Source organism: Acomys russatus, chromosome 7 (assembly GCF_903995435.1).
Source record: "Acomys russatus chromosome 7, mAcoRus1.1, whole genome shotgun sequence".
NCBI classification, from domain to species: Eukaryota; Metazoa; Chordata; class Mammalia; order Rodentia; family Muridae; genus Acomys; species Acomys russatus.
Window position 1 is genome coordinate 62,845,449 of NC_067143.1, and position 22,881 is coordinate 62,868,329.

The following is a 22,881-nucleotide window of genomic DNA, read 5'->3' on the forward strand; positions in this document are numbered from 1 at the left end:
TAAATTAAAAAAAGAAAAGAAGCTGTACTCAGAGCTGTGTGATGATGGAGCAGGCAGTCAGATCTCTGTAAGTTTGAAGCCAGCCTGGCCTACATAGTGAGCTCTAGGACAGCCAGGACTACAAACAAACAAAAAACAAAACAACAGCAATGAAAAGAAGCCATATGAGTTCCTTTCCTTCATCCCTATATATGGCCACCATTTAGTGTTTTCTTTAAATATCTTTAAACAGATATACTGAACTATTAGTCCATGTTCTTCCCCCCCACCCCCTCTCTCTCCCTCTTTGGTTTTTCCGGACAGGGTTTCTCTGTGGAGCCTTGGCTGTTCTGGACTTGCTATGTAGACTAGGCTGGCCTCAAACTCACAGCGATCCGCTTGCCTCTGCCTCCCAAGTGCTGGAACTAAAGGCTGGAACCACCGCCCGGCACACGTTCTTTCTCTCTTACAAAATAGCCTACTTGCTTTTCTTTTTGCCCTTAACTATAGAGCATGCCTCTCTCCAGATTATGCACAATCCCAGCCCTCTGCACACTGCTTTCCCCGAACATCTTGTACACACGCGAACTCACTGATGCATGGGTACATTTTTAGGGTGAAATCTTGCAGCAGATTTTGCTGTAATTCACTGATCCTTTTTCCAAGTTTCTATGCTTTTTGGATCTGTGTCTGAATTTTAATTGACACATCTGTCAGTGTATAGTTGGATGGCTGCGTCTTCCTTTTGTTTTTTCCTCATATGGTGCTAGAGGTGAGTTGGACCCTGGGGCTTGTGTAAGCTGGGCATGCACGCTACCACGCACCAATCTCTTCAGCCCCCTGGAGAAGTGCCGTTTCTGGACAATGTGCATTTGATGCTGCCAGTCACGGCAAACTGCCATCCATAGAGTTTATGCTGCTTAGCTCTCCAATGGGTGTTTCAGGCAGGGCTTTCCCCTGTAGCCTCCACAACATAAAATGCTGTCACATCTTGGCATATTTTGGAGTCTAGTTGTGGATGCTAGTGCTTTAACTTTATTTTGTGCTTACCTAATTGTGAAAGGTGTTGAACATATTTTCAAAGGGTTAAAAGCAAGGTGAGTTTCTTTCATCATAAACCCTGTGTCCCATCATAAACCCTTATCCATTTCCATCTTTGTCTATCTAGTACAGTGGACACTGGTTTTCTCAAATGTCTTGGAACCTCTCCTTTCTAGGGGTATTAACTCTTGGCTTATGACACTAATTACAGATACTCCTCCAGGTGTTTATTAATTTTTGATTCTTGTGTGTATCTATATTTGTATGTACATTTATGTGTGTAAATCAAATGTTTATTTTATTTTTTAATATTTATTTATTTATTTATACATATAGTATTCTGCCTGCATGTATACCTAGACTCCAGAAGAGGGCACCAGATACCATTATAGATGGCTGTGAGCCACCATGTGGTTGCTGGGAATTGAGCTCAGAACCTTTGGAAGAACAGACAGTGCTCCTAACCTCTGAGCCATCTCCTAAGCCCCTAATGCTTATTTTATAATAACACAATAACAAATGTGGAGAGAAGAATTAGAACCTATAGATGAAAATCACAACTCATGACAAAATTTTTTTTAAGTTGGGAGTTACAAATATGGTATATCATAATTTCCTAGTTTATTTTAGTATGATTTTAACATACGGTGAATTATTTTATTTTAAAAGATTTACTTTACTTTTGCACATATGATTTTTTTTTTGCCTGCATGTATGTATGTACACTACACACATGCCTTGTACCTGCAGAAGTCAGAAGATTCCCAGGAACTGGAGTTACAGATGGTTGTGAGCTGCCCTGTGGGTGCTGGGACTTGAATCTAGGCCCTTTGCAAGAGCAGCAAGTGTTGTTTTGTTTTGGTTTTTTGAGGCAGGGTTTCTCTGTGTAGCCTTGGCTGTCCTGGACTCACTCTGTAGACCAGGATGGCCTCGAACTCACAGCGATCCACCTGCCTCTGCCTCCCGAGTGCTGGGGTTACAGGCGTGTCTGGGTGTTGTTTTAGCATTTCTTTTTTTAGTGCCTTTTTTCTACTCCATGTCTTGTCTCTTCCGATTCATAAGTCCTTTTCTTCTCGAAGTCTACCTACTCTTGCTTTTCAGTAAAACTTTGGATTTGTACTTGGATGCTTTGTCTTACGTTCTGTGATATGCAGAAGCCAAGTCTGTGCCCAGTGTGAGAGCTGCCCTGCCTGTCATCCTCTGCGTCTGTTCTCTTATCAGTCATTACGCTTGTTGTCCAGGCTCTGTCACGGAAGTAACCTAGAGTTTCCTGCTCTCTCTGCCCATCCTCTGCCCTCCTTCTCTCTACCCCTCCTCCCACGGAGGCTCCTTGTCCCTCACGTTATCCCTGTCAAGTAGGAACACTTCAGACTCTCAACAGCCTTTTGCAGTTTCCCAGATGTCACAGATTCCTGATCTCTTTCACTGGGATAAAATGAAGACTGTCCCTCAGACTCGCCTCTCTGAGTAGTTGGTGGTGTGCTTTGCCACCACGGGGCTTCTTCATGAAGTTATATGAGGAGCTGAACTCTTCTAGGAGGAACTGGGCTGACTTGATCCATTTCCAGCAGTCCTTCCCAGACCCAATCCTTTCAGGGCTGTGCAGAACAGCATGTGACTGCTGTCAACGCAGACCGAACTGCACTGATCACGTGGGCAACAGATGATGGACAAGGAGGAGACCTGAAAGATCAGGTCAAATGTCACCAGATGTGGCTGCTTTGTTAAAAATCATCTGTGGGTGCTCAAATATGTCTTTCACTTGCTACTGTAATTTAAGTTTTTTCAATGTCCCCCTCAGATTTGTTTTCCCTCTTTCCAAGGACAAGTAACCAGAAAAGGATAGAGTTGGAGATCTGAGGGAGCCTCCTCCAGGATCTTAGGGAAAAAACACGGGTCTCCTTAGACTCCTGGAACACAAATGACCTTGTACAGGAGTCTATAATCACCTCGATGGCTACCTCTTCCTCCTTTGATACCCAGTGTTAGTCACTGTTCTATGCCTGTGAAGAGACACCGTGAGACAACTTTCATTTCATCATGGGCTGTCTGACAGTTTCAGAGGCTTAGTCCATTGTGATCATGGCTAGGGAGCATGGCAGCGCACACAGGAGGCACAGTGCTAGAAAGTAGCTGAGAGCTACACCCTGACCTGTAGGCAGGGAGAGAGGGTGAGAGCTACATCCTGACCTGTAGGCAGGGAGAGAGGGTGAGAGCTACATCCTGACCTGTAGGCAGGAAGAGAGGGTGAGAGCTACATCCTATTCTGTATGCAGGGAGAGAGGGTGAGAGCTACATCCTGACCTGTAGGCAGGAAGAGAGGGTGAGACCTACATCCTATTCTGTATGCAGGGAGAGAGGGTGAGAGCTACATCCTGACCTGTAGGCAGGGAGAGAGGGTGAGAGCTACATCCTATTCTGTATGCAGGGAGAGAGGGTGAGAGCTACATCCTGACCTGTAGGCAGGGAGAGAGGGTGAGAGCTACATCCTATTCTGTAGGCAGGGAGAGAGGGTGAGAGCTACATCCTGACCTGTAGGCAGGGACAGAGAGTGAGAACTGCATCCTGACCTGTAGACAGGGAGAGAGGGTGAGAACTACATCCTGACTTGTAGGCAGGGAGAGAGGGTGAGAGCTACATCCTGACCTATAGGCAGGGAGAGAGGGTGAGAGCTATGTCCTGACCTGTAGGCAGGGAGAGAAGGTGAGAGCTACATCCTATTCTGTAGGCAGGGAGAAAGGGTGAGAGCTACATCTTGACCTGTAGGCAGGGAGAGAGAGGGAGGGGGAGAAATTGGGTTTGACATGGGCTTTTGAAACCTCAAAACCTACCCCCCAGTGACACTTCCTCCTACAAGGCCACATCTCCTAAGCCTTCTAAAATAATGGCCTCCCTGGTAAATAACCATTCCAATATATGAGACTATGGGGGCTACTCTTACTCAAATGACCGTATTCCACTCCGTGGTCTCCACAGGCTTGTATCCATATCATAATGCAAAACTGCGTTCAGTCTTGGCTTCAAAAGTCCCTATAATCTATTACAGTCTCAACACTGTTTAACAGTTCAAAGTCTTTGGGACCCATGACAATCTCTTGACCATAACCCCTTGTAAAATCAGAACCAAAAAGCACATCACACGCTGTCAACATACGGTGGCACAGGATAGACATTTACCATTCCAAAAGGGATGGGACAGAGCATAGCGAGTAAAAACTAGACCAAAATGAGACTGAGAACTCCAAATTCTGCATCTCCATGTCTGAAGTCAAAGCACCTTACAGATATGCAGCTCCTTGTAGCTTTGTTGGCTGCAACACTCTTCTCTCTCCTGGGCTTGTTCCAAACCCTGTCAGTAGCTCTTCTTGGCAGGTATCCCGCAACCCTGGCACCTCTACCATTGTGGTACCTTCCATGCAATCCAAGTTTCACCCTTACAGTTTCAGACAGTGACTTTCTGGGCCTCTGTGCAGGAACATCCCTGCCACATACCTGGCCTCAGAGCCTTTCCTTAGCCATGAGGGGAGATTCTACAAGCCCTGTCTAGTGTCCTTGACTCTAAAGCTAGAACCGTGTGACCAAAGCTGCCAACTTCTACTGCTTGGTGGAGCTGGACATTTGTCCTTCTTTCAGTTACATTTACCTCAGCTTTCTGCTGTTGCTGGTCTCCTTGACTGCTTAAACATTGTAAGCTTAGCTGGAGAAGGTCGCCACTCCCTTTATTCCATCTGTCATTGGGCTTTTCTTTAAAGCTTTTATACCCTGAGCACTGGACTTAGCTCCATTACACTTGCAAGCAGTTCTTTCCACCTCAAAGTGTAGATTTTGTATTTCTCTTTGTCCAACCTTCTTTTCATTAAAGATCTGCATAAGAGTGACCACTAATAACCTCGTGACACAGTCAATACTAGGCTGTCTTGAAATCTCCCTTGACAATTCGCTATTAGTAAAAAACAAAACAACAACAACAACAAAAACTCTTCAATTTAGTCTCAGGCAGATTTTTAGGATGAGGGCAAAAAAGGCTGGTGGATTGCTGTGCGTTCGAGGCCAGCCTGGTCTACAAAGTGAGTCCAGGACAGCCAAGGCTACACAGAGAGATTCTGTCTCGAAAAAACCAAAAAAAAAACAAAAAAACAAAAACAAAAAACAAAAAAAAACCCACCAAAAAAAACCCCCAAACAAACAGCCACATTTGTCACCAGGATCTCACAAGAATTGTCTCTAGGCCACTTACTAATATTCTTCTCTTCTGAAACTTCTTAAGCACTGTCTTCCATATACCGACTATGATGGCCCATTAAGCCCTGCACAAAGGGTCCAACTGCTTTTCTAGTTCAAAATCCCAGTCTTCCATGATCCTCCAAGAAACACCATGGCCAGACCCACCACAGCAATGAACATTCCCTGCTACCAACTTCTGTCTTAATCTCTGTTCTGCTGCTGTGGAGAGAAAGACACCACAAGACTCCAAGGCAGCTTTTATAATAGAAACCATTTCACTGTGGTCTTGTTTACAGTTTCACAGGCTCAGTCCATTACCATCAAGATGGGAAGCATGGCAGCAGGCATGGTGGTTGAGAAGTACTTGAGAGCTACGTTTTGACCCACAGGCAGGGGGTGAGGGACTGGACCTGGCATAGGCTCTCTGAAACCTCAAAACATACCCCAAATGAAACACTTTCTCCAACAAAGCCACACCCACTCCAAGAAGACCACGCCCCCAAATCCTTCTCAACTAGTGCCCTTATGACAAAACATTCAAATGGTGAGACTCTGGGGCTACTATCTTCATTCAAACCACTGCGTGCCCTCTCTGTCCTCCTTCGTCTGTCACCACAAGACCACCTCATTCCTCTATGACGTCTGTAATCTTGGCGATAATCTCTTTAACAAATACCATCCCTCCTGGGAGATTTTCGGTGTGTCCTATAAGACTTAGAATGGTATCTCTTCTTTCTAGAGTGGAGGCGTGGTCCTGAAGATGTAGGATACACTCTGGTCTTGAAGAACACTGTCTAGAACAGCACTGGCACTTCTTTGTGAAGGAATCCAAAGGTCAGTGATGTCTGAGGTACTGCAGAAAGTTTTCCTTCCAAAGGTCAGTGTGGTGGCTTATGCCTGTAATCTCTGCGCTTGGGAGCCAGAGGCAGGGAGATTGAGCTCCAGGTCAGGCAGGTCAGCACAGGAAAACCTCCTCTAAAAAAAACTTTCTGGAGAGAAGTTTCTGAAAAATTAAACTATAAATTCTAATTCTTTGTTTCCTTAATTAATTTTTTTTAATGTACAGTGGTGTTCTGCTTGCATACATATCTGTGGGGGTGTTGTATTGTAATCCCTTGGAACTAGAATGACAGACAGCTGTTAGCTGCCATGTAGGTGCTGAGAATTGAATCCGGATCTTCTGGAAGAACAGGCAGCGATCTTAACCTCTGAGCCACACTTCTCCAGCCCTAAATTCTAATTCTTGACATGCTGAAGCATGAATCTTGAGATTTAAAAAAAAATTATTCTTAAAGAATTCATGTGTATACGGGCACGTTTGTGTGTATGTGCAAGTGGATGCAGGTGCCTGCAGAGGCCCAAAGAGGGCGTTGGATCCTCTGGAACTAGAGTTACACATGGCTGTGAGCCAACTGCTGAGGCATCTCTCCAGTTCCTCCTGGGGTTTTAAAAGCATTCGTTCAGAAGTTGCCATTGCTAGACTCAGGTCGTCAGAGTCTATTCCTGGAAGCCCAATTGAGAGACAGAGTCCAGAGTTGATGCAAAAGCAAAGGAATTTTATTAAGCAGACGTGCTGGGATCCACCAAGCTCAGAGGAGATGGAAGAGCCTGTCTTGTAAAAACTCAGGGTTTAAATATCTTTTACAGAAGCATAACTTAGTGACAATGGCTAGTTAAAGAATGCTGGCCTAACAATAGGAGGTCTAAGGTAGTAAACTCTAAGTAGGGTAAGATAGGGGCAGTAAATTCCAGGGGCAGGGTAGTAGAGAATTTTTAACTTGTCCCTCTCAGTTCGCTGTTACTTTGTTCTTGTAATCGGCCAGCAATTCTTAACTTGTTTGCTCAGCTGACAACGCTATTGTCATGGTGGCTAAGTCCAGGCCACCTGGGATCTTATATTTCCTTAGCTACTAATGAAACACCATTTTCTTAGCTAATAATGCCACTGCTGAGTTCAGGCCATCTAGAATCTTACACCATCACCACGCGTGGAGGTCAGAGGGCAACTTGCAGGAGTCAGTTCTCACTTTTCACCTTATGGGCCCTGGGGGATTGAACTCAGGTCCTCAGCGGCAGTGGCGAGCACCTTTACCTTCTGGGTTAGTAAGGTAGACTGTCATCAGATTTTGTCACTGTTAAGAAAGAGGCCCTTCTTTCAAGTGGTCTAAAGACTTGGTGTTGAGAACGATTCTGTGGGAGGCAGGTTCTCAGAGTTTCATCACTGTCTTAAGGTCTGTGGCGGATCAAATGTCCTTTTGTCTTTCACACCGAAACATAAATGCATGCGTGTTTCGATTGTGACGGCAGAAGAGTGGAGAAGACAAAGGGTTTGAGAGGAAAGTCCTCAGTGAGTGGGGGACAGTGAGCGACTGAGAGTGCTTAAGGTAATAGAAATAGGCGACCCTCAAAATTGAGAGCTCACTGAGACCAAGCCATATTCCAAGTACTCCTACAAGTCCATTTAAGCCTCATGAATGGCAGAATGAAGCAAGTGATCATCTGAGTCACCTGTATTTATTGAATGAGGAAATAAAGCAGACAGAGGTGAAGCAACTCTCCCGTTGACAGGTCGCCCTGGTTCACACAGTACACAACAGAACAGAAAGGAGGCCCCAGGACAACTTCAGCTCCAGAAGCCACACTCTGAACCACGGAAGCCACACTCTGAACCACAGAAGCCACACACTGAACCACCCTGCCATCCCTTTTTCTGCCAAACAGCATCCAGGGCATCAGGCCTCGCAACTGCTTTACGGTGGCCCGAGCTTCCTACATTGCAGTTTCAGAGCTTTCTTCCCGCCCTCACAGGGAATCTATAGCAGATTAGTCCTGGAATAGGCAAAGAATTAAATCGGATGGTGGGGAGCCTGTCTACATCACACACAGAGAAATAATAGTAAGCAAAGGAACCAGGCTGGAGAGAAAGCAGCATGGTGGGGAAACAGCCAGGCGGGCGTAGTCAGAGCAGCGGTTTGCTGGTCTTGGCGACCCTCGACTCTGTTCTTCTCTGGGCACCGTCTTCTGGAACTCTGTGAAAGTGATGAGTGCTGGGAGCTGCATTTTATGATGCAGCTCCTCAAAGCTAGAGTTTTTGGGAGACTTCATTTATTGATCTCAGAACAGAGCTTAAAAACAGTCTGGATTCACAGTCAATTCTTCGGAGCCCTTCAAAGAACTCAGTCCAGATTACTGAGGTTTTTCAAATAACATCAGAGTCTTTGCTGTGACTATAAGAAGCCTGGTTTATAGTTTTGTTTTTTAATTTGCTTTGTCTTAACCCAGTTCTTCAGGACTGCCAAATCACAAAAGTATGTACAGTGTGAAACCTGGCCTCCACTCCCCCAACAGCTACCAAAAATGTCTGACTTTCTCTTGCAGCCTCACTAACTTTTTTTTTGGTCATTTTGATAATATTCATTCTAACTGGGGCAAGGAGAAATCTCTTGAGGTTTTGGTTTGTAGTTTCCTGATCAAAAGGATTGAGCATTAAAAAACAAAAAACAAAAAAGGACAAAACATGCACTGATCATTTCTATGTCTTCTTTGGACAAATGTGTGTTCAGACTACAGTAGCTAGGCTATGAGATCAATCAAGGTGTCCATTACTGAATAAATGGATGATGTTAGATGGTGTCATTTTATTGTACTGGATCTGGTAAGTATGCCTAGATGAGTCTCTCTCTCTCTCTCTCTCTCTCTCTCTCTCTCTCTCTCTTTCTTTGAGACAGGATTTCTCTGTGTGGCCTTTGCCATCCTGGACTCCCTTTGTAGACCAGGCTGGCCTCGAACGCACAGAGATTCACCTGCCTCTGCCTCCAAGTGCTGGGATTAAAACTGTGTGCCACGAGGCCCGGCAAGTGTCTCCATTTTATTAAGAGAAAACATTTTCGATGTCACATGTGACCAACACTAGTTAACTCCAAAGAGCTATTCTGAGAGTTTCTGCACTCACCTTTTGCATTTATTGTTTTCCTGGTTTCTGAAAATGGTCATGACAAATTTTAAATAAGAAAATATTAATTATAACATCAACAATAGGTTGTTAATAAAGCCAGTCAGCAGAACAAGGTTAAAGAAACAGGAAATTTCTTTCAGAAAATTCTGCCACAGAGTCTACTTCCCCTCATTGGATTTCTTTTAGGATGAGCCTAGGAGGTCAAAGGTGGGAAGATGTCTCTCCACTCTTTGTGTCTGCTTTCTCTTGTGGTAGCCAATCACAGCAAGGTCATAGCCATGTGTAACACTTTCTATTTGAGTTCATCTGCTTGTCTCTGATCTGTACCTATCTTGGAATCAATCTTCATTTTCGTATAGTTGACTAGGCCTGGTCATGCTTCTCCAAGCCCAACGCTGTACCTGACACAGAGCAGGAGGACATCCTGCCCTCTCACTGTAGGACTGCTGCATTCCCAGTCACACTTGTAGCTTCCTGCACTGACACTGCCCCCAATACTGCAATTCTGCCATTGCTCTGATGTTCCCCCTCCATCATCCCTGGTCCCCGTTAGTCTACAATAATAAATCCCATTTCAACTTCTTAAACGTATGAGGCAGGGGCATTGGTGCTCCCTACTGTTCATGTGGAGGTCAGAGAACAACCTGGGGTGTTGGTCCTCAATTTCCATGACAGCTCTTGTTGTTATCGCTCTGTAGACCAGGATGGCTGGCTCACAGCTTTTGGGGATCTTTCTGTCTCCACTTCCTCCCCCACAGGGGTGGGGGGGGGTCACACAAGTGTGCTACCACATCCAGCTTCCTGTGAGTTCTGGAATCTGAACTCAGGCCCTCCTGCCTGCACAGTGATGGCTTCATCCATTGAGCTACCTTCCCCAGCTTCTATTTACACATTTAATCTCACATCTCAGTAAATAAGTTTCTGAAAGCTTTCTCCACAGGGGTTTAGCAATTCTCCCCTTGACTGTCTCAAAGCAGAGGCCTGACAAAGTGTGGTCTTATGGCAGAACATGATTTTGTCTAACCTTTTCTGCTGGGACTGCACTGGAGTTGCCAGGCCAGCATTATCCATATGTCTGTGTTCAATTTTTTCTTGTCCTTGACTTATGTGAGCTTTGGGGCTGGGCCAGGCTCAGTTGTCTTTCCTTGGGAATTCTAAGTAGGAGTCATCTGAACCTTGTAGGACAGTTATTTGGAAGGGAAGAGAGTTTCTGCCAGGTTGTTTCCCCAGACCTCTCTGAATTTCTAGGTTTACTGAGGTACCATATGCAAACATGTGAGGTTCACTTGGTCGGTGCCACTTCTTGTTACTTTTCTGCTCTCAAGGAGAAACAGAGGAAGGATTAGCCAGGAAACACTAACTTTGCCACTTAGACTGAGAAAAGTGAGACAGAACATGTTGTGGAGAATCAAATGGAACAAGCTATGGAATTAATAACGTGGCTTAGCATGGAGACTATTGGTGATTTTCTAAAGACACCTTATTCCCAGAAAATGGTTTTTCTTATGGTGTGAAGGCTGGGTTCTCATTATTTCAAACACCCAGAGCCTTTAATGCATGGTCGAACCATTAGGAAAGACAGAGTGGAAAGAAAACTAGGGCTCCGGTTATACCACTTATTTTTGTTTGTTTGTTTTTGTTTTTGAGACAAGGTTTTCTGTGTAGCCTTGACTATCTTGGACTTGCTTTGTAGATGAGGCTGGCCTCGAACTCAGATCCCCCTGCCTCTGCCTCCCTGAGTGCTGGGATTACAGGCATGCGACACTCACTACTCCTGGCTCAGCTATACCACTTTTAAGCACAATCCCAGACTCTATTTCCTACTGTAGAGATATTTGCGTGTCTGTGCTCAGTGCTGATCTGTTCACAGTAGCTAAAAACGGAGTCAGCTTAGATGCCTGTTCGCTAATGAATGGATAACGAGAGTGTAGTACTCACAAAATGGTATTTCATTCATCTATAAAGGAAAGTTATTACGAAACTCTCAGGAAAATGGGTGGAGCTGGCCTGGTGATATGGCTCTTGCTGCCAAGACTGATGACTTAAGTTTAGTTTCTGAAACCACAGTGGTAAAAGGATGAACACCAGAAAGTTGACCTCTGTCTGACTCCCCCGCCCCAAGAAACAAAACAAAACAAAACAAAAATGGAGGGAAAATAAGAAAATGGTTGGAACTGGAAAATATTGTATTAAATGAGGCAGCCAAATTCAGAAACAAATGCATACTTTCTCTTCTCATATGTGGATTCTAGCTTTTCATGATTAGATTTGTAGAGATCAGGAAGCTGGAAAGAGACCATGTGACTGGGCAGGGGAGGAGGGAAGAGGGTGTCAGTACGCGGCCTTCCACGAGTCTGTGGTAGTAGGAAGTCTGTAAGGAGACAGTGGAGAGCAGGGGACAGAGGATGTTAACCAGTACTAAGGATGCATGGAAAGCTTTATGGAAACCCATCACTTTGTAAGCTAATTAGTGAACAGGGAGTTCATGCCTGATAACGTGAACCTGGTCAAAAGCCCTTGGCTGGGGAGGTTTTGACTCCTAGGTTGAACCTACTACAGATGTTTTGCTGAATGGCCACGTTGTCAAACTGCCTTCTGAATATTTTTATGTTTGCACCTGTAGATGAGCAGACAGACGAGCGCGTGGCTCTCAGCCTCGGGCTCAGCTTTCTTTGTGCCCTGGACAGTAGTGAGTGCAGAGACCTGGCCGAAGTGCTGAGAACAGGAGACGGAGGGCTCAGATGGGAAGAGTGTGAGAGCTGGAGGGTGGAGAGGGCACTGTGAAACACTGTCCTCTGGACTTGACACGGCACCTGTGTGTGTGAGCTCACAGCCACTGCAGGTGTCCCTGTGAGACCTGCGCAAGACTGAGCTGTCAGCATCCCAGCCCTGGCGAGGAATTATTCTCAATGGATGGCTACTGGGAGAGGACAGGCATCTTTCTTCAAGGATGTGATCACTGTTACCTTGATCCAGTAAATAACATCATACCCACGGCCAGCAGCCGTTACTAAACTTAATGGGTTATAGTAAAAACAAAGCAAAACAAAAAGACGTGAAAGTAAAGCAGGAGGCAAAAGTGTTGGAAAGAGCGAAATCTGAGGATGGGGAGGGAGATAGGAAAGGAAACCGAGTGCTGGTGGCGAATATGATAAAAAAAAATATTGTATACATATGTGGCCTTAAAAAAAACCAAAAAACAAAGATTGAGATATTGGAAGAATAAAAACTACAAATCACTGGAGAATTTGATTGGGGAAAAAACTGGAGCAGGCTAGTGGGAAAGTGGAGAAATAGCAGTTTAAGTGATAGAAATGAAAAATATCCAGCACAGTGAATTTGCAGAGCTTAAGGTGGCTGCAGGAATGCAGGGCACACTCCTGAGCCTTGTACTTTGGGTATCTAAGGCAAAGGCTGTCGTGACTGATGGACACAGGCCAGTTATCTCTCTAATGAGCTCTAACGACCTGCGGTCCTGTGGCTATTCATAGCCTGAATAAGGCTGGCTCTGGAGCTTGTCCCCAGCACTGACTATGACAGACACTATTTATGCAGGAGCCAATAAGCCCCAGAACCCTGATAAAGAAAAATAAGGAAGCTAGGAAGAATGTCTGATAACAGACTTATCACTGACCTTGGCACAGGATTTAATTTGACACAAGGAAGATTGAATAAAATGTGTGGTTACTGGCACCTGCTCTGATAATAGAAACCCGCAGGTATCCGTTCACTTGAGGCAGCCCGGATTCATCCTTGCACGAGTGCCTTCGGACAGTTCACTTTTTAACTAGATCAGCATCCACTGTTGTTAAACATTGCTCCTAGCTTGCGCAAAAGTTAATTTAGCTACCCGAGAAGCTGAGGTTTCTTTCTGTCCCTCAAGTTTGCCACAAAACAAAGTCTGAAACAAGGTCTTGGGTGCAGAAGATGATCCTAGGAAACAGGAGTAGAAAATGGAGACAATTTAGCTGCTAATGAACATATTATTAATGGACACCATGGGCAAATATAGTCAATCTTCCTCAAGACGATCTAAAGATCCATATAAAGTGGGCCTGATGATTGTCCTGAAGGCAGGATGCTGAGACATTTTCCCTGGGTCTTTCTGACTTCCAGTAAGATTTTCCCGAGATGCTACTTTGTTTCCCTAGATACTCCTAGGCTACTCAATACAAGATGAAATAGTGCAGGGAGAACTGGACCATGGGAGCTCTTCCCCAGAAATCTAACACCCAGGCAGGGCTGGGAGGGTGTGCCAAGGGTGCAGAGAGCACAGGCTGCCAGCGCTGTTCCCCGGAGGTGAGAGGATTCAGAGCAGACTCCTCACCACAGCTCCTGACGATGATGCTAGGGACAGGTCAGGTCACAATAGACCACTTAGGTATGACATGTCCTGTCACCTTTGCTCATGTATTTAGACAAGAGATCAATTCCCTGTTGTTAGCAGCAATTCTTAGTCTTGGTCTTAGTACTATCAGCCAACTCTGGACTCCATGGCTCATCTGCATTCCACAGAAAGCTCCCCTAGCCTCCTTGATTATACAGGAGGCCACTGAGGTTATTTTAGACTATGGATTTCTTTGTCTTGACTGGTCACCTATTCTTTAAAAAAACAAAAACAAAAACACATTCATTTATTTTTTATTTTATGTGCATTGGTATTTTGCCTGCATGTGTGTCTATGTGAGGGTGTCAGATCGTGGAGTTACAGAGAGGTAAGCTTCCATGTGGGTGCTGGGATTTGAACCTGAGCCCTTTGGAAGAGCAGTCAGTGCTCTTAACCACTAAGCCATCTCACCAACTGCTAGTCACCTGTTCTTATTCATTTCACATATTCTATTATTTTGTCGAAATCGTTCATGTTCTGAAGGAGAAATGCCTATTTAGATGCTTTGCCTATATTTTAATTGAGTTATTTGTCCTTTTATGATGAATGGCAAGAATATTTCATTCATTACGGAGCCTTGTCTCTTATCCAGCATAAGTTGGGATGCCGGGGGATGGTCTGATGTATTTTGATGCTAATTACTGCTTGCAGTCTCTGTGACCCACCTTTTGCTTTTTTTGCTTAATAAAAAGCCATCCCACCTGGGCAGGGCAAAGGAGATAGGTGGGGCTTGGAGAGAGAGAGAGAGGAATTCTGGGAGAAAAAAAAAAAAAAAAAAAAAAAAAAAAAAGACTGCCACAAAGAGGAAGGAGAGAGACCTGAAGGGAAGAGAGGAAGGCTGTCATGGGTTAGATGGAGGAGAAGCACATGGCTGGTGTGGATGGAGAATCTGGCCCAGATGAAGAACATTAGCAAGAATTTGAGATTATGGATGGGAGGTAGCTTGGTAGATGTTATTAGACGCAGATGACATGAGATTGAGGCAGGGATCCCATGCCTGCCCCACTATGGGAGGTAGTTTAGAGGATTAATGTCTGCCCTGCCCCAGGTTAACTAAGGCTATTTTAAAATATAATAAGTGTCTGTGTCTTAATTGATTGCAAGCCGGCCCTACTGATAACACAGCTAATTTAAAAACAATATCGGATGAATGAATCTTGTGCAAATTCGCTGTTTTCTGCACATAGTTTCAGAGCACCACATTGAAAAGACTACTCTTTTTCAAGCAACTTGGCTTGGTAAAAATATTTTGCCTGGGAGTTAGAGATGTCTCCGTGGTGAAGAGCACTGGCTGCTCTCACAGAGGACCCAACTTTGGTTTCCAGCACCCACATGTTGCCTAACAACCATCGGTTACCTCAGTTCCAGAGGATCTAACGCCTTCTGTTCAACCCTGGCGGAACCAGGCACTCACGCAGTGCACATACACATATGCAGGGAAAACACACACATACAATAAGTCCAAAAACATTTGAAACAAAATATAGTGACTATAAAACACAAGGGTTTAGTCCTGGACTCCTTACTCTACTTCCCTGGCCCATGCCTTTATACGACACCTTTTTATGCTGATACCCCAAAGTCATCATTACTGTAGTTTTTTAGTAAGTTTTGAAACTGGCAAGGGTGGGTCTGGGATAGAGCTTAGTGGGAGAGAGCTTGTCTGGTAAGTGCAAGGCCCCAAGTTCAATACCCAGGACTCAAAAGTTTGCAAGGCTGAGTTCTACAGATCGAGTCTCCTTTTTGTGCTTGTTTTGCATTGACTGTTTGGACCCCCTGATTTCCCATAGTTGAATTTGGAGCTCAGCTTTTCCTTATAGCGGATTACTTGTGGTACCCTCCGTGAAGATGTACAGCACAGCACCTGCACATGGATGTTGGAAAGCATACACTTGTTTTCTGTTTTGTTTTTCAAGACATGGTTTCTCTGTGTAGCCCTGCTATCCTGGCACTAGCTCTCTAGACCAGACTGACCTTGAACTCTCCCTCCTGAGTGCTGGAGCTACGTGTGTATGCCAGCCCGCCTGGCCATGCACTTGTTTATGAATACTCTTAATGTGTGTTGTGACACTCGTGAAAGTCACAATGGAAATTTCTGACTCTCTGAAACTTAGAGGTTTTAAATAATAATAGTTAAATAAATATGTTTTCTAAAATAACTGTGGTCTGGGGTGGTGGTGCCACAGCTTGCATGTGGAGGTCAGAGGACAGCCCTTGGGTGACAGTCCCTGCCTTTTCACCTCGTTTAAGACGGGGTCTTCACAGCTGTACACGCCTCCGGATTCACCTTTCTTCACATCTGCTTCCTGTAGGCGGTCTGGGATTACAGAGGCTGAAGCTACTGTGTCCGACTTTTGTGTGGGTTCTGGGATTCAAATTCAAGTCATCAGGCTTGAGTGGGAAGCACTTTTATCTACTGGGCCATCTCACCAGCCAGATTTGATGATCTTTCTCAACTCATTTGTCACTGATACTATAGTTCATTGAGGGGCTCTCACATGCTCCCCCCTCAAAAATGCCCTGTGTCCAATAGACCTTTTTCAAAGTATGAAACATATCCTGAGCACTCCTTGTATATCCAACTTCTCTTCACTGTGCAATGTTGTTAGCATCTGCACTAATTCCTTTGATCTAACCCAGATAGAGTATTTCTTAATTGTTGAAAGGTTCCTCCCTTGCACCGTCCTCACACTGGTTTTTTGCCAAGCACATCCAAATTACCACATCCATTGACCCATTTTCCCTTTGCCTCATTTAAGTGCTCCACTTCCGCAGACACAGTGGTCTACTGCCCACACTGAGAACTCAGTCTTTTGGAGTGTGTCTGGGAGTCTATTATCTCCATCTTAGCTGACACTTGGCCACCTGGCTTGGGATGTGTTCTGGACTGGCCTCTCTCCAGCCTCCCATCCCCCCAGGGCATGTTCTAGGGAATTTCAGTCCTTGCTTCTGGGTTTCACAACTTATAAATACCTGCTCTAGACCATTTATCTTACTTGTCCTTTTGTGACATATATATTTGTCATATATATTGTCATATATATATATATGTTCTTAAACTTTAGTCCAGTTCATCAAACATATTGGCAAACTCCAAAATAATAGAAATATTTCCTCCTGTAAACTTTACAGTGTTACTTGCTACATGTAGGCAGATCATCAGGCCACTTGGAATTTATTTTATGTGCCATGTAAGTTAGAGTTCAAAATACATATACATATTAGATATTGATATTTAATTGGCCAATTTTTAATTAACCACAGTAATATCTTTGCATATCAAGATTCCACATTGTTATGTCTACCTGGGTCTTTCATTCCATCCCTCTGATCTATTTGTCTATTTTTGTAATAATTCAGCATGGTGTGAATTACTATAACATTATAAGAAGCTAACTACTCTACAGAAGAAGAGGATTTTATGTGTGTAATGTGTGCTTTCATACTATGTTTTTAAAATCTAAATCAGTATGAGTCAATTTCTTTTCTTTCTTTCTTTCTTTCTTTTTTTTTTTTTTTTTTGTTTTGTTGTTGTTGTTTTTTTGAGACAGGGTTTCTCTGTGTAGTCCTGGCTATCCTGGACTCCCTTTTGTAGACCAGGTTGGCTTCGAACTCACAGAGATCCACCTGCCTCTGCCTCCCTAAGTGCTGGGATTATAGGCATGTGCCCCCATGCCCGGCTCATCTAGTCAATTTCTGCAAGCACACATGTATATGCTGGCATGTTAATTACAACTGAATTAATTACACTTAGGAGAAAATTATATTTTTAAAATGTTTTATATGGCAATCTGTGCATATTTGGGTTTTTGTCTTTGAGGTACTGGGGATTAACCCAGGACCTTGCATATAAGACAAGTGCCCTGCCACTGTGCTCTACTCCAGCCTGGGGTGACTGAGCTTTAATTAGCTTTTCTCCCTGTTTTGTGGTTTGTGATAGAATGCTGTTGTGCCTTGTTTGCTAGATTTATTCTTAGGTATTCTGTGGCTATAACTTAAAAATAAAAACATATGACATACAGTTTTCCTGTTTTGTTTGTTTTTGTTTTCCAAGACAGGGTGTCTCTGTGTAGTCTTGCCTCGCCTGCACTTGCTCTGTAGACCAGGCTGGCCTCAATGGCCTCAAACTCACAGAGGTCTACCTGCCTCTGCCTCTGTTGAGATGACAAGTGTGCACCACTGTGCTCGGCAACATAAAGTTTTTATTTACTTGTTTATTACTAGTTCACACAAATAGCTCTAGACTGAGTTTTCTAATAGTTTGTTTAGGATATTTGCCTAAATGTTCATGGATGAAAGTGGCCTGCAACTTTCTTCCATGTAATATCTTTGATATTAAGAGACTCTTAGGTTTATAAATGACTTGAGACATCCTCCCTCTTCCAATATTGTGTACATATTTGTGTGAGATTGGTATAATTTCTTCCTTAAGTATCTGGAAGAATTCACTAAGAAAGGTTTTTAATTATAGGTTCAATTTCTTTAATAGCTACATCAGTTTTCTGATTTCTAGGCTTTTTGTTAAATATTTTTCTATACATTTTCTATTCTTACCTAAATATCAAAAACATTGGTGAGTCTGATAATCTCAGACTTTTGGAGGCTAAGTCAGAAGGATTTTGAGTTCAGGTTAGTAAGGTCTACAAAGCAACCCCCCGCCCCCACAACTCAGCACATCCAAACTTTATGATGCATCCAAGACCACACATTTCCATTTAATTACCATTTTTTGGTGAACTTCCCAATTTTAACATAAAATATTTTCACTATCATTTCTTTTTTAAAACTAAAGTTATTACAAATATTCAAATATACATAAAGAACTAAAAACTAGCAGTGGAGATAATAGCTCAATGATAATTTTCTTAGTGTTATCAAGTTTGTAATTTTGAAAACTCTCATTGGTTAAAATATAATGAGAATAACAATTGTGTTTTGTTTTGAGGAAGGGTCTTACTGTGGAGACCAGGCTGGGTTTGATCTCATAAATATCTACTCATCTTGGGCTTTTGAGTGTTGGTATTAAAGGCATGTGCCACCACTCAGCCCAATAAAAGCAATGATGGCATCAGAGTACATAAAGTTACTCTGTACATCAATTAGCAAGACTGGGACACTAAGGAACAGAGTCAGAGCTTGCGGGTGGGGACAGGGGATTCCTTTAAAATTATTGCTGCGTTCAGCGTTCCTCAGAGAAGCATCTCACTATAGTGGGCAGTTGTTAGTTCAGGAACACAAGTGGCCAAAGTAATGAGAACGAGTGATGCCGGAGTGCTTGGCCCCAAGTGGTACATCTGCATCACCCCTCCAATGCTCAGGGAAATTGTGGAAGAGAAGGCAGAGAGAATGCAAGAGTCAGAGGTTGGAGAGGTGTACACACAGCAAAGGTTGTCTTCTGGACATGACGGCGCTCTTTCTGAATCTGGACCAATAATGCATTCATCAGCTTTCTGTCATTGTGACGAACGGATGGATAGAAATCAACATAAAGAAGGGCGTGTTTGTTCTGGCCTGGCTTCAGAGGTTGGTGTTCATCATCACTTGCTTTGGTGGCTTTTAGGTCTATGGTGAAAGAGTGTCTCGTGGCAGAAGTAATTGGAGCAAAGTTGTTACCTCACAGAAGCCAGGAAGCAAAGAAATAGAAAGGCGAATGACCTGCTTGTTCCAACTAGGCTCTGCCCTTTACTTTGCTAATACCTCTCAACAACCTGTTAACTTATTAACCCATCAACAGATCAATCCACATTGTCTGTCTTTCAAGGGCCCAAACTTTGAATAGTACTGAACTAGGGACAACAAACAAACAAACAAACAAAAACCCCAAACAATAACAACAACAAAAAACTTCAACACACAAGATTCCTTGGAACATTTAAAATCAAAACCATCACACAGAGACACTTAGCAGATAAATAAGGCAGTTTTAAGACTCATTATAAATAACACCACCAAACATAGACCACAACAAACGACCTTATCTGCTATGAAAAACATGAGCTTCAATAACAAGGTTTCACTCACTGAAGCAAGCTCTACTGTATAGTCTTATGTTGTCAATGAGATCTTTAGGAGATAAAGATAGAAGTTAACAGAGCCACAATAAAACATGAATGAAACAAAAACAAAGTGACTAGAAAAACAAAACAAGCCATGGGCGTGCCAAAATGAAAAGCTATGTCAAGGACGTATAAAGGAAGAGAAGGGCGTCATCCACAAGGAAACAGTCATATGCAGAATGACTGAGTCCTGAGTGCTAACCAAGGGTCCGTAGACTCCTCCCTCTTGCCAGAAGCGGAAGCACTGCCTCCGACGCCATTGCTGTTCCTGGGCAGCTTGGCTGGACTGCAGCCCCTTCCAGTGGCCCAGGATAGGGTATGCCTGGCTTCCAGCACACACGGAGCTGAGTGTAAACAGGCTTGGGCAGTCACAGTACAGCTGGGGCTTAATACAACGAATTAAACAGGGGGTGAAGTCAAGGAGAGGATAACTAAGGTATAACCCAACCCAGAGGCGAGCACTACTGTGATGACTATTATGGGCTGGATGATGAAATGTCCCCTCAAAGGGCTTATGTGAGGAAGGCTTGGTGCCCAAGAGCACCCTTCAGAGGTGGACTTTTGAGGAAGCAACTGGATCGTGAGGGCTCTGATCTTGTCAATGCTTCCTGGTTGCGGTGGAAGTGAGCAGGCAGCGCCTCTCCTCCATGCTGTTCATGCCACGATCTTCTGCCTCATCCCAAGCTCAAAGCATAGGCTAACTCTCTAATCCACGGGCCCAAATTAACCCTTCTTCTCTGAAGCCGTTTGTCGCCGCTATTTTGGACACTGTCTAGAAGCTAACTAGCACAAGGGAAAGGTGTAGCAGGGACAGAAGCAATTCCCAGAGGATGAGGAACCTGCAAGGCACATCACACCAGGAAATCCTCACAGGTTCTTTGAGCTTGCTGGGAAGCTGGGGGTGAGGCCTGAAGGCCTCCCCAAGGCTCACCAGTTTTTTCCCTAGGGACTCTGGCCTGATAGAAATCTACCCATATTTGCCTCCAAGTGATATGGTGTGGTCCCTTTGTTTGGCTTTTTTCCCCTCTTTGTATCTGTTTTTATTTGTTTTAACACCTTAAAGATCATGCTGGCCTAATAATTTGTGTCTGCCAAAACCTCTTCTATTTTACAAAGATCAGGGCCTAACATAGAACTCAGCAAAGCCACTAAGGCTCCCTCCCAGTCCCAAGGTCCTTGACTGTTAAATAAAAAGAATCTCATGTGGCCCAGTGAACTAGGCACCAGTTATCACTTAAAAATCTATTCAGTGCTTCCCATGGGTCCCAAGTGTTTAAATCTTATCAAAGGATTAATCTATGTAAGGCTCTTTAGCACAGATTTAACCTTGGTTAAACTTTTGTTTTGGTTCTTCTTCCCCCCCCCCCCCCAGAATTAATCCACTTTATTTTTCTTGTAAAAACCCTTATGTGGTAGCCACAGCTGGAGCCTGGGTCCTCTGAACAGACACTCTGGTGTGGGTTTTCACAAGATGATCAGTGAATTCCTGATAAGGAGACTTGGTGAACACAGTTGCTTTCCAGAGATCGGGTGCCAGGTAGCTGTAGGTCTTGGAAATGGCATCAAAAGTGGCCTTGGCAAAGTTGCCCAGGGTGGCAGTACAGCCATGGCTGATGTGTAGCAGTCATCAATACCGGCCATCATCAGTAGCTTCTTGGGCACAGGAGCTGAGACAATGCCAGTGCCTCTGGGGGCAGGGATGAGACGCACCAAAACAGAGCCACAGCGGCCTGTCACCTTGCATGGAACAGTGTGTGGCTTGCCAATCTTGTTCCCCCAGTAGCCTCTCCGCACAGGGACGATGGAAAGCTTGGCCAAGATGATGGCCCCTCAGATAGCAGTGGCTACCTCCTTGGAGCACTTAACACCAAGACCAACGTGACCATTGTAGTCCCCAATAGCGACAAAAGCCTTGAACCTGGTCCGCTGGCCAGCCCGTGACTGCTTCTGCACTGGCATGATCTTGAGAACCTCATCCTTTAGGGATGCCCAGGAAAAAAATCAATAATCTCGGATTCCTTAATGGGCAGAGAGAACAGATAAATCTCCTCCAAGGACTTGATCTTCATATCCTTAACCAGGCGGCCAAGCTTGGTGACGGGGATCCACTCCTTGTCTTCGGCTTTTCCTCCACGAGCCCCGCGGCCTCGACCACGGCCTCGGCCACGGCCACGGCCTCGGCCACGACCGCGGCCCCTAAGACTGCTGCCGAATCCTCCGCGGAAGCCGCCTTGCCCTCCTAATCCTGGGCCCCCGGGTCCTGCGGGCCCTCCGGCTGCACCGGCGTCATCCACCATTTGGTGTTTTCCCGAGGAAGAAGCTTGTTTTGATTCTTGAATCTCTCTTCTTCCTTATACCTTGCTAATTTTAAGAAACAGCAAGACAGAATTTCTGTCTTACCTTCTCTTTTTTCATTCATTAATTAATTTGCTATATGTCCTGATTGGGAGCTTGCCCTCCCTCCTTTCTTCCCAGTTTCCCCCTCTCCCCTCCCCTGTGCCCTCCTCTTTTTCTCTTCAGAGAAGTGGAGCCCTCCCATGGATAGCAATCCTCTTGGCACATCAAGCTGTAGGAGAACTGGGAACACCTTCTTTTATTGAGGCTAGACAAGACCATCCAGTCAGAGGGAAGGCACCCAAAGGCAGGTAAAAGAGCCAGAGACAGCCCCACTCTTGCTGTTTGAGGTCCCACATGAGGATGGAGCTGTACATCTGTTACACTGTGTAGGGAGGCTCGAGGTCCGTCCCATGCATGCTCTCTGGTTGGTGGCTCAGTCTCTGTGAGTCCCTATGGGCCCAGGTTAGTTGATTCAGTGGGTTTTCTTGTGGTGTCCTCGACCTCTCTGGCTCTTTCAATCCTTCCTCCCACTCTTCCACAAGATTCCCCAAGCTCCGCCTAATGTTTGGCTGTGGGTCTCTGCATCTGTTTCTGTCTATACTTGCAGACAGGAGACTAGAATAACTGTCATCTGAGGCTTCACCCAGCAGCTGATGAAAACAGATGCAGAGACTCACCTTCTCTTATGTAAGGAAATGCCCACTGAACCTTGACCTTAGACACATCTCCTAGTATTCTTAGTAATAGCCATGCAACTCTATACCGGCCTGCTAGCACTGTCTTGTATACCATGTAGGGGGAGGTAGCCATATCAGCATTTCCCCCAAGGACTACCCACCCAGATTTTTCCTCTCGGTAGAGAAGTCAGTCAGCCTTGGATGCTTGTCTTGGTACCTATTGCA

General features: G+C 44.6%; 1 pseudogene; it reads right to left on the reverse strand.

The window, feature by feature from the left end:
* Positions 1 to 21,007: 21,007 nt before the first annotated feature.
* LOC127191890 (40S ribosomal protein S2-like) lies at positions 21,008 to 21,939 on the reverse strand (annotated as a pseudogene).
* Between the last annotated feature and the right edge of the window lie 942 nt (positions 21,940 to 22,881).